Genomic DNA, 12163 nt, shown 5'->3' on the forward strand with positions numbered 1-12163 from the left:
TAAAAAAGAAACGGGACAGATAAAGGTGGATAATTATTCTCCAAATGTCCCCGATGCATGCAAAGAAATCTTGTAATGCAGCTACTCCTGGTAATTACTTTATTATAATGCTTGCACATGGACGCTGACAGGGGCTTCGCTTCAGAAATGCTCACCAACGGAGTCAAAAACGCGCTGTAAATCTGGATGCATTTTTCATCATTTGAATGGAAAAATGGCTCTGTAAAACACGTCCTTAATGCACAAGCGAGCACAGTGTTTACCCAAGCCTGAGCACTGGACGAGATATATTGAGCACAAAGCCAATCAGTAATTTGATCTCGCCTGCCACTGTTTGTGTGCGATGAGGCTGTGAGGCGGGGGTCGGTGCGTTACCAGATACCGACGCAAATTAATTTGAGCCTCGGTTGGATGGCGGCCGATCGCGCGTTCCGGCACGGCCTGCCGCGCACTCCGCGCTCTCCGATGGGCGCCGCGGTGGCTAGGAGATGTCAGCTGCCTCGCCTGGTATACAGGAGGTCGTGGGTTCGATCCCGACCCTGACGCCTGCTGTGCATTTGGAGTTTGCTTGTTCTCCCCGTGGTCTCTCATCATCACGGTGGCTAGGAGATGTCAACTCCCTCGCCTGGTATACAGGAGGTCGTGGGTTCGATCCCGACCCTTATGCCTGCTGTGTATTTGGAGTTTGCTTGTTCTCCCCGTGGTCTCTCATCATCATCACGGTGGCTAGGAGATGTCAGCTGCCTCGCCTGGTATACAGGAGGTCGTGGGTTCGATCCCGACCCTGACGCCTGCTGTGCATTTGGAGTTTGCGGTGTCTCTCTCTCATCATCATCACGGTGGCTAGGAGATGTCAACTCCCTCGCCTGGTATACAGGAGGTCGTGGGTTCGATCCCGACCCTGACGCCTGCTGTGCATTTGGAGTTTGCGGTGTCTCTCTCTCATCATCATCATGGTGGCTAGGAGATGTCAACTCCCTCGCCTGGTATACAGGAGGTCGTGGGTTCGATCCCGACCCTTATGCCTGCTGTGTATTTGGAGTTTGCTTGTTCTCCCCGTGGTCTCTCATCATCATCACGGTGGCTAGGAGATGTTAACTCCCTCGCCTGGTATACAGGAGGTCGTGGGTTCCATCCCGACCCTGACGCCTGCTGTGTATTTGGAGTTTGCGGTGTCTCTCTCTCTCATCATCATCACGGTGGCTAGGAGATGTTAACTCCCTCGCCTGGTATACAGGAGGTCGTGGGTTCGATCCCGACCCTGACGCCTGCTGTGTATTTGGAGTTTGTGGTGTCTCTCTCTCATCATCATCACGGTGGCTATGAGATGTTAACTCCCTCGCCTGGTATACAGGAGGTCGTGGGTTCGATCCCGACCCTTATGCCTGCTGTGTATTTGGAGTTTGCTTGTTCTCCCCGTGGTCGCGCGGATTTTTCTCCGGGTCCTCCAGCTTTTCCCTCCACATTTAGAATCAACATCACGCATTTTCAGTATGTGGCCGCTACATATTTTTGCAATGATAAGCCACTTCGCTGAGCTATCGTTTGTGGCCAAGTCGCTTCTGAAATTTAAACCGCTCCTGGGCCACCGTCCTTTCAGCAAACCCACACTGACCGATGTGGTGATGTATGATGAAATAACCACACAACTGACACTCCACGGGGAGGCCTTCATTAAGCAGTTGATCTACGTTTGTTGAACTTCCTTCGCACCGTACGTAGCCAGTGCATTGACAAAGGGTTATTTAAAAAAAAATCTAATTTTATATATCGAGAAAATTGGTACGGCAAAACTACGTAAATTAAAATATAAATGAAGGTCAGCCTGTGCATGGTCCATCATGGGGGTTGTTTGACCGTACTTCACCAAGCTGGTCAGCACAGATTGATGCAAGGAGGGAACGGGCCCATACGAGTTCACATGTCACCAACTGATGAGAGCCGAGGCAGGGAATTGAACTCATGGTGCCAGGTTCGTGGTGCAGCGCACTGACTGCTGTGCTACTGCTCTACCATAAAAGATAAAATTCATGTAAAAAATTGCATGCACGCACACATATGATCAGACTGAAATCCCACAATGTGCTTGGATATTGGAAACGATGTTTCATCTCTGATGTTTGCTAAGTTATGTTCATTTGAAATGGAAAGCAGCCCTCACGTTGTGTTCCACACACCTTCGCCGGTTTAATTCGTTAACATTTCGACGAACTAACTAACAAGCTTCCACTCTTTTTCGATTTAAAGCTTTCGTGACTGCAGGGATTCACATTTTTGGTTCTTTCGATAAAGTCACGTAGAAGCGAAATAATAAAATAATAAAAATAAAACATAATAAAATAATAAAATGATAAACTAATTATTATAAATATATTATAATGTTTTATTTTTATTATTTTATTATTTCCCTTCTACGTGACTTTACCGAAAGAATCAAGAAGAAGCTTTCACTCTTACCGAATGCCTTTAATAAAAATCAGTGGGGGGGGGGGGGGTGGGGGGCGAGCAGGGGTTCACAATAAATTAGGGACAGCGCGAACCTGTCCAAGCGAAGCGCGGCTAACACAACACATCTTTTTTTCCGCAGGGCGAAGGTTGCACTCACATTCTACTGAGCACACACAAACCCACTGCACCCGTTACTTATGAATCACGATTTCATGAGATCCAAAAGGGAGGGAGTTGTCCTCTGGCGTGAAGAAAAAATACCCACTTGAAGGGGGAAATGGGTTGTGGCCCACAAAATCTAATGGGAAAGCAGTGACCCTCCCGCAAAAAAAAACCTACACGTGAAAGGAAAAAAAATGAAAGGGTAACTGGCGCCGTCTGTCCATTGCCACGTGAGCTATCGACACGGCCGAAGCTGCTGCCGTTCTCTGCAAACCCTCGCCCCCCCACCCCGCTCGCCCGCTCTACGAAGGCATGAATCACCGCGCTGTGGACGCGTGCCAGTCAGATCATCCCCCCCCCGCCCCATCCGGCTATGCCGCGACCTCGGGCTCGTCTCGTTTAGTATGCATTTGTTGCGCTCGCGAAACTGCCGACAATACCTATTAAGAGATGCTTATCCGCCAAATGGGGTTAAAACCCTTTGAGCTCACCTCAAAGCAGATGCGTATTAGCGTTCGCCAGACCCCGTCCATTTATGGCCTCTAAATAGGGTATTCCCAAGACGGGGTTTTTTTTGTTTTATTTTATTGGACAATGGAGTGTTTTCAGGACTTCAATCTCCAAGAGTAATCTCTTATCATACATATATTATGACTCACGCAGCGTTCTCGCCCGCCCGTAATGCACCCTTCAGGTCTCGCGTCTGAACGCTGTCGAGCCGTGATGTGCACTGGCTGTAAGGTGCGAGATCAGTGTTAAAAATTATTCCCAGCGGAAAACACAAGAGGCATTAACCGCTCATGCTGCACATAGCCCTCTGTAATCACCACTTACAAAATAGGTCACCCGTGTACACGTGGCTTCGTGCCTGCGCGGGATAACGCCGAAGTTAAGCCCGCAGAGAGAGGGGTTAGAGGTCATGAAGTTTGGGGGTGGGTGGTGGTGGGAGAGGTTTCCTTGTCGGTGGTGACACCACTTTCAGTGCTACACTGCGGCGCTCGAGATAAGCTGGCATTCTGAGCATTTCGACGCATTAAAAATACCAGTTACGCGTGGCCATTTGAATTAAATTTCGCAATAACACGCGTGGCGAATTCGCCGCACAGCTTGAGTCCGCCGCGACGGAAGTAATCGGACGGGTGCGCTAGGGCGAGAGAGCGGTCAGGTGACCCTCGCTGCTGTACCGCCAAACTCATGCGTCGGCCTGCCTTTGCTCTGGGTAATAAATAACGAAATCAACGTTCGTGGAGGATTGTTATCGAGAGACCGTCTTGGGATGTCATTCTCATCCTTTTAACTGTTCTAGATTTGAAGTTTTCGTGACTGCAAGGATTCATACTCTTTGGGTTTTTTCGGTAAAGTCACGTAGGTGAAAATAAACGAAATGAAAACACAAGCGTCCGTCATCGGTTGCGGACAACCACAGCGAGAGAACTATCGCTGGCGTATGCCGAAGGGATGGTTGTGAAGAGGGATTATATACCTGGGGGGGAGGGGGGGAAGTGGGCGGGGCTAGAAGCGAAGGTAGAGATAGATTACGTGGGGGGGGGGAGGAGAAACTTACTCTGCTGTTGTCTGTGTTTTTATTGTAAGTTCAGCTTTTTTGTTTTGCTTGTTCGGGAGTCCAATGTGACATTGCAGTCGAAGTGTGTGAGGCGGCTCTCGGTGACGCATGCCGTGTGAGATGGCATTCCCGAATGCGAGGCGTTTTGAGAAATGACTCACGGCTTCAAGGTAACGTTACATTTCACCCCCTGAAAAAAAACATATTTCTTACTTAGTGTCAACATTGGAGTAAATTACTCAAGAGAGCCAAATCTGATGCGGAGTGATGGCCACCCTTCGTGTGCAGCGCTGTCCCCTTGCCACGAGCATAACGAGTGCCAGCTCTTTCCAGCACCGTAGCTGCATTGTTAGAGACGAGCTTCAGACATTTAAAGTCGCAACATTCGCTCCTGTCCAACGAAACCATAAATGGCCTTGCGAGAAATAAAAAAAAATATGCGGTGTTGAAACTGGAAAGGAGCATTTTTAGTTCAAGTACAATATAGATTGCAGGGTACATTTCAAACCGTGCTGCGCATGCATTTTAAGCTTTTGTGCCCTTGAAATTACCAGCAAATGCATTGTGTCATATGACTAAGAAGCTGCTACAGCTGCAGATGTAGGGATATAGATGAAGTGTGCTCGATTAGTGAAATATGACATTTCAGCAAAAAAAAATAAACAAGAGTGGATAAATGTTGAGTGGCGCAATATTGGATTTGCAACATCCCGATCTTCGTCGTATGTGATGAATACGACTATTTTACATGTATTTATCCAGGAAAGCCGCACTGCATTGTAAGTCTCATTTTCAGGAGGGTCCTGCGTTGTTGTTATTCTTAAGATGTGAGAGGAAACTGAAGGGGAAATACTGGTCCCATACAAATGGAAACGGATGGCCAATAACCCACTTGCTGTCCTGCCTTCTCCTGGTGGACCAGGGATGGTCACCTACTCGACGCTCACGTTAAGGGAGTTTCACAACATTTGAGCGATCCGCCAACCCTCACTGACATCAATGGCATTACTAATTAACGTAGCCTACGTGTTCAACTAATTCATGTATATTCACGATGACTTTCCTAACAATCAAATCACTCGAAGACGTGCCCGATCCCAATGAATCCCGGAAACTCAGCAGACTTGAGCAAGGTTAGTACGTGGATGAGTGACCACCAGGGCTTGCCAGGTGTTGTAGGCGTGGGACTGCGAGATGTGGCCAGGATTTGCCGCGACTGAGTGTCACCCCCCTCGTATGCGTGCTGGGTTGTCTCTGGGTGCCCTAGGTTTATCCCCACGTGAAGCAAAACGCTCATTAACGGAATTAGCAAAACATCCCAATTTTAGCATCACCCTCCTGCAAGAAAATCTTGAGACTCGGAGAACGTTTGCTTTGGGAGGATCAATAATTGGCACAAATGTCACCGTCGTCGTTGGCATATGAATGACGAGATTGAAATTCGGCACCATGAAAGCCACGGTGCGTTTGGTTACATGACGTCTCTGGCATGGGACGTTCCAATGCAATACAAACAAACGGGCCTTGTGGGTACATTTTCTTTAAATTGGCAAGTTAATAAGCAAAAATCATGAAAACCAGCAACCATAATGCCTATAGCCACTGACCACCCTAGAAACATCGTAACAGTTTTCCGGTGGAGTGGGCAATGTTAACAAAGAAACAGCAGATGGCAAAACAATTATGGTTCTGTGTACATAAACGTGTTTGCATCGGATAGTCGGAGTATTTCCAAACTCAAACGCTTCATGTATCATTACAATAATGCTGATTGTAATGATTTTCAGCGGGTCGATCCACTGCTGCATTAAGGCCTCGACCATTGGGGTTAATTTGACCATACTTCACCACACTGGTCAGTGTTGGTAAGTGGGGGGGGGGGGGTCTGGTTCATAAATCAATTGCCACTGTGGTCAGTCAATTAAACTCTTGTTTTTGCTCGTGTTAGTTTGCACATTCCCTCCGCCCTGCCAATGTCCTGTAATTGCCGCCACTGCCGATGGTCTTGGGCTGTGGTCACTCTCAAAGGGGGCCTCATCAGCTGAAATAATAAAGTGTGAGTCTGAACTCTGGTCACCAGGTTCAGAGCATTGCGAGCTAGCCACCGCGCTCTTCTGCCATTATCAAATAGCATTTTCAATGTTCACGTTGCAAATTTGCCTCACGGGGCTGTTATCGTGATACATTTTCAAAAGGATTTGATCTACCCAAATATGTTTTCGGGCTAAAGGAGCGATGCCCTGCTACATTAACTTAAAAGAGGAATCTATTTTGGATGATTACTATCGTATTTCAATGGCGCTGATATTGAGTCATGAATTTTCATTTTATTTCAGTCAGGTCATTACAGAAAATAATAAATCTATAACAAATCACGCTTATTATGTACATCATTAGACCATCTTCTACTGCACATGCACACGCATAACGCTGTGTACACCAATATACGCGGTTGAACACGCGGAGCTAATGGGCTGCGTGTGAGTGGTGAGAGAGGCAATACAGATGACAGGACTTACAGTCAGCCTCTCAATAGCACGCTGGCAATAATGGGCCGCGCATTTCCTATGCTGCTACACATCCAAGGCCAGCTTTCTCTGGTGTTGCTGCACGTCTCTAGGTGTGTGTGGGCTTTTAAAATAATAATAATAAATAAACGTGGCCACCAGAGCTAATAGACTTTCTGGCGTTTGAGAGAGCCCGCGATCGATAGTGCATTTGCTTTGTTTAAAAACAGACTTACCGGGTGGCCTCCCGCTGCCAGACCCCCGGCCCCTCCCATTTGATGGGTAATTATTCGACGACGCGTTGCAAGACGTTGGCCCGTACGCCTTGAAGGCGGCCGGGTCCCGCGAGCGGCGAAGGCGGGTTGCTCATCACCGCACCTGATGCGGCGGCCGACGTGACGAGAGGCACGCCGAGACGCGAAACGGGGCTTTAGGATGCCCGTGCAAAGTCCATTTGTAACCATTGAACATCGCGCAGCCGCGGCGTCTTGCGGGCTGCTCGACGCGGCGGGTTAAATGGCGACTCGGCGGTGTTTTATGTTCTGAAGGACACGCGGTGGGAACGTGTTCTCTTCGGGCGCTCTTCGTGTCAAGCGATTCCTGCTATTGTACCTCGGCGAGCTTCACCTGCTCATGAATAAACAATGACGATGATGATTGTACGGGGGGGCATGTCAGCCGCTGGCAAGAAGGGAAGGCCCTTTCAACGATATGCATGGCAGTAACCCGAGGTCATACTTGGATAATAATATGCATTCCAACAGGAGCCTGCGTTGGTGCAGGTCACCGGGCGCACGTGGATAATTACGTCTCTTGGACGATTAGAAATTCATGAATGTTTCGCGCAAACCTTTGTCCAGGGCGCCGTTTTTTCCTCACAGCGGCTCTGGCGGAAGCGTGCGTTGGAGCCGGAATGTAATGTGCCAGTAATGACCCGACGGAGACTGAAATTATAGCCGGCAATGAAGAGGATTCCTTAAGCTTTAGGCAAAAACCATTAAGAAAGGTAATTTACTTGTTTGTGCAGAGCGCAAAATGCCGCAATCAGGTGAGGTCTGGGATTTGCTTTAATGATACAGGATGAGAGGTCAACGCTTCTTAATGCGGGTTTCCCCACAAGACCCATACGCATGCGTTTATGATAAACACGGAACCACAAACCAATCCAGCATTCTGTGCTTATCTCAAACCCATCACTCTATGTGACTGCTGAGAAAACCCATCACAACAGGAACACGCGTGCAGGCTCGAGGGAAAAAAAAGCAGATCTAACGACACACGTACGGGCCACACGCTGGTGGTTTAGGCAAGGCTGAGAGCACTATACGTACTGCGCGGTGGTCACACGCACGCAATGCATTATGGGAGTTGTGCCTTCCAATTGTTTGCGAGCAGCGCACCTCCGTTGTGTGTCATCAAACCGCTCGATGATTGTCAGTGTGAGATATTCCAGGGATGCCATTTCCTCAAGCCTGTATGGAAAATATAAAATTATAATAGACGGCTGCTGATGCTGTATTTTCAATCAAAGGGCAACCAGGCTTAACATATTTTCATTGTGCCGGCTTGTATTTAAAGCTCCTATATGCATAGAATAGTATATGCAGTATAAGATATAGTCCATGTATATGATTAACTGCACGTCCACCCTGGAGATGAAGCGATTAAATTGGTCGGTGCAGAGGTGCTACGTGGATTATTACGTCCCATGACCATGAGAGAAGACGAAACCTCATCCAGCTGTGGATTGACCATGGCGGATGATGATGATGCTACTTAAAGGCACTGGTTCGGTTGTGTTGGCTTTTGACGTCACATTATTTCAAATCCCGTGAGAAAACTCGTCAAAAGAATAACACGTAGATTTCGCGACCAATATTATCCATAATAGCAGGTTTTGGGTTAGATCACGTAAATATAAATGTGTCGTCCGCCTGATGATGCTAGTTGTAATTAATGGCAAAACGTCGTCCTCGAATTGTAAATGTTGTGGGTTCATTCTCAAACACACCCGTGTGCCGAACTAGTAACGAATTGACATGTTTAGTTTAAGTGATAAACCTTACTAATTGGCTGTGTCGGGTGGTGGTGGGTTTAACGACACATTTATATTTACGCGATCTCACCCAAAAGCCTCTATTATGGATCGTTAAAGGTAGTTGCCAAATATCTGAAATCATATTTTAATTGGCACTCTTCAAGACTCCCCCAAATATATTTTCGAATACCTAGGTTCAAAGCTAAATAAATGAATAAAATTACCGTCCCAATATTGCTATGGGCAAGATTTTTTTTAAAGAAGGTTTACTCATTGTAAACATACTCGACTATATTCGTGCCAAATTTGAGCTCCAACGGCCTTCGAGAGCATCATGAGAATTTACATCACTCACTGACTCAGTGGCTCGCAAGTCACTGTATACGTAGACAAAACCTCAACACATTCGTCAACGACACTATGCCCTTAAAAGAAAAACACATATATAATCGGCGACGTTTCGGGGAAATGGTCGTTCTTCATAGCACATATCGTGTTGATCTTCTTTTCTTATGTGCTCGTGAGCACGACTGGCAACGCAGCAGCCACTGGTTTATGCGTGTGTGTGTGTGGTGTGTGCATGTGTGTGCGTGTGTGTGGTGTGTGCGTGTGTGTGTGGTGTGTACGTGTGTATGGTGTGTACGTGTGTGTGGGGAGTGTGTCAGTCGACCCGTGGCACCCGGGTCTGTCCCGTGACCCCCTGCCAGCGGGCGTTCGATTCTTCACGTGGCCTCAACGTGCACGTAGCCTGGCACAAGCGTCGTGGTGACGTCACCGCCACTTAGTGGCGAATGGCGGTTGTTGTTGTTGTGGGGAGCTGTAGTGTAGCGGTTAGAGCTGCGCTATGAACCCGGCGACCCGAGTTCGATTCCCGCTCACGGCCAACACCAAGTGACGATTATCTGAACCGGTCATGGGCCTCCCCTAGGTCGACTCAGCCTTAAATAAGTACCTGGTTTGGTGTGTATAAACATCGCCACTGGGGAGACAAAGGCGGTTGGGCGTAGTACTACCATTCCACAGCACTTGCCCCAACAGTCTGTTAAGGCTACACGGGGGAATCTTTGTTTTGTGTTGGTAAATACGTGCGTATATTTATCACACGTGGTACGTGTGGCACAGCAAGTGGCAGCGGGGGAGAGTTGTCCCCGCCCCCCACCCTCTTTGAGTAACGTGCTCCCACAGCAATCATGGCACGCGCCCTGGCACTGCCAAACCTGAAGCTGGCGCCATCTTCACCTGCGACGAGCCGAGAGATGAGTAACAGCGGGGGTGCTCTCGCTGCTCGGACAAAGTGCCTCTCCAAAGTGCCGCCAATTCTCAAGTTCGTGCGGGTTGCAAGGATCCCAGGAGCACGTGCAGCACAAGCGCTCGCTTAATCGCTCCGTCTCCCCGCTGGGCATCCTCTCGGATCGCGTCCCATCCCGCGGCTCCGTGTACGCACGGCACGCGTCTCGTGACAATCCGTTGCTATTCACACTCTGTGTCGATTTACGCTGCGTGTATTCACACTGCGTATTTATCGACAACTCAATGCGCAATCTGTATTGATAAACTGTCTCTACTCGCACCGAGCAACCGAATGTCTCTTGTAAATCTCTCAGCTCCGGCGTGCTTATCTCTCAACTGCATTGCGTTGTTGTTGTTTTTTTACTTGTTGACCTGGGTCAGCTTGCAAGAGACTCGTCGTCTCAATGGGTTCTCATTTGGAGAGCTGCATTCAATCAATCAAAATATGATTTTGCTAATTGCTGTGTGTCATCGAAGAATTTTGCCGGTTTTTTTTCTTTCTATCTCAGGAGGGCAGCCCTGTGTACGAATACCTCTACGGGGTGGGGGGGGGGGGGAGCGGACGCCACACCTCCTGGTGGGTATTTCAAAGTGCTTTTCAATTTGCGATTTTAATATTCGCCGCTCGCCATGACAGGTCCGCTTGTGCATAGCGATGACTCCGCGTGATGAAAACCATTTCAGCGTCGTTATTTCTTATCGGGGAGGTGGGGGGTGAATCTAAACTTATTTTAAAACATCGCATGCGGTTGATAAATTAAATGTAGCCCAACTTATCTATCCATTCGATAACAAGGAGACCTGTAGAAAAAGAAAAACAACATGAAACACAGGTACCCTGCGGGATTGAAGATGGAATTGCTATCGGGTAAACAGAGAAGACTTCACGCTTGACTGCCAGAAATGTTCGGTGATTATTTATCTCTAAATAATGTTGTTCTGTTTTGAAATTGTACGCTTGTAAAATGATCATGGGGCACGATTGGGGAGAGAAAAATCATCAGCACTTAAAATTAGACGCAACCTGCTTCTCAATGCATCTCGAGATAACTGTGGATGTATCCCTGGCCGTGCCATCAGCCACGCTCGTATCGCTCGTGCTACCGTGGTGCGGTTCAGTTATTTGCGGGCTCCTCACTCGTCGAGGGTCCGTGACTCGGTGCCCAGGGGTCACGGTTACTTCAATAAACAAAATAATAAAGACGCAGCGGGTTTTTCACCGTCTTCATTTGCAACGTGCTTTTGTTTAACATTGGCACATTCCAACCCCTACACCCCCCCCCCCTATTATCGCAGAATAATAACCTAGAGCTGACTGCATGCGAGGTGGAATATCCACGATTGATATATATATGAACAAAACTTAAGAGTCGGTCGTACGAAGAGGACGGCAGGAAGATGTTCAGCCTGGACTTGAACCGACGCAGGATAATGGAGAACACGGATCGCTGGGGGAAGGGAGTTCCAGACCATGGGGGGCAGAATAGGCAAAGTCGTGACCTTGCGCAAGGTGGGATTGGAAAGCTGACATTGCTTTGGTTACTACTGGATTATACGTAGATTATGTTGTTACACGTTAATGTTATCATGCATAGCCCTTTGAAGAAAAAAAAATAACCGTAACGTCTGTATTCACTAAACGCAAGAGGCAGCTGTTGCCCTTTTACTTTTGTGAAATTTCAGCAGAAATGTTTTTAACCCATCAGCCCCCCCCCCCAAAAAAAAAATCCATTAAAAAATGTAAATTAATTAATTGATTGTTCAGCTGAACAACTTTTTCCTAAAACTTGGACACCCGAGTTTAAGGCGTAATTACCGACGGTGTGCCACAAAGGGCATGCTGAATTCCTTTACAGAAAATTAATGCGCTGTCTATTAGCAAGATGTTAGGCTATTAGGACCGGTATATAGCGTACATGAGCTCTTCTCCAAATCCAATTAGCGCCGAAGGATGGCAGCCAAAGTACGATCCGACGTCCTGACATTTAGGACACCATTCAGCTTTTCACATTTTTCTCCTAAACCCTGAAAACTCGAGTATTTTTTTTTTACAATCATTACAATTTAAACTAACACATCCCCCCCACGCCTTCCACTCCGCACCCCTCCTCAACCCCGTCAGCCTGCCATAACCCTTTAAATAACCGACTCTGC

Source organism: Lampetra fluviatilis, chromosome 30, assembly GCF_964198595.1.
Source record: "Lampetra fluviatilis chromosome 30, kcLamFluv1.1, whole genome shotgun sequence".
NCBI classification, from domain to species: Eukaryota; Metazoa; Chordata; class Hyperoartia; order Petromyzontiformes; family Petromyzontidae; genus Lampetra; species Lampetra fluviatilis.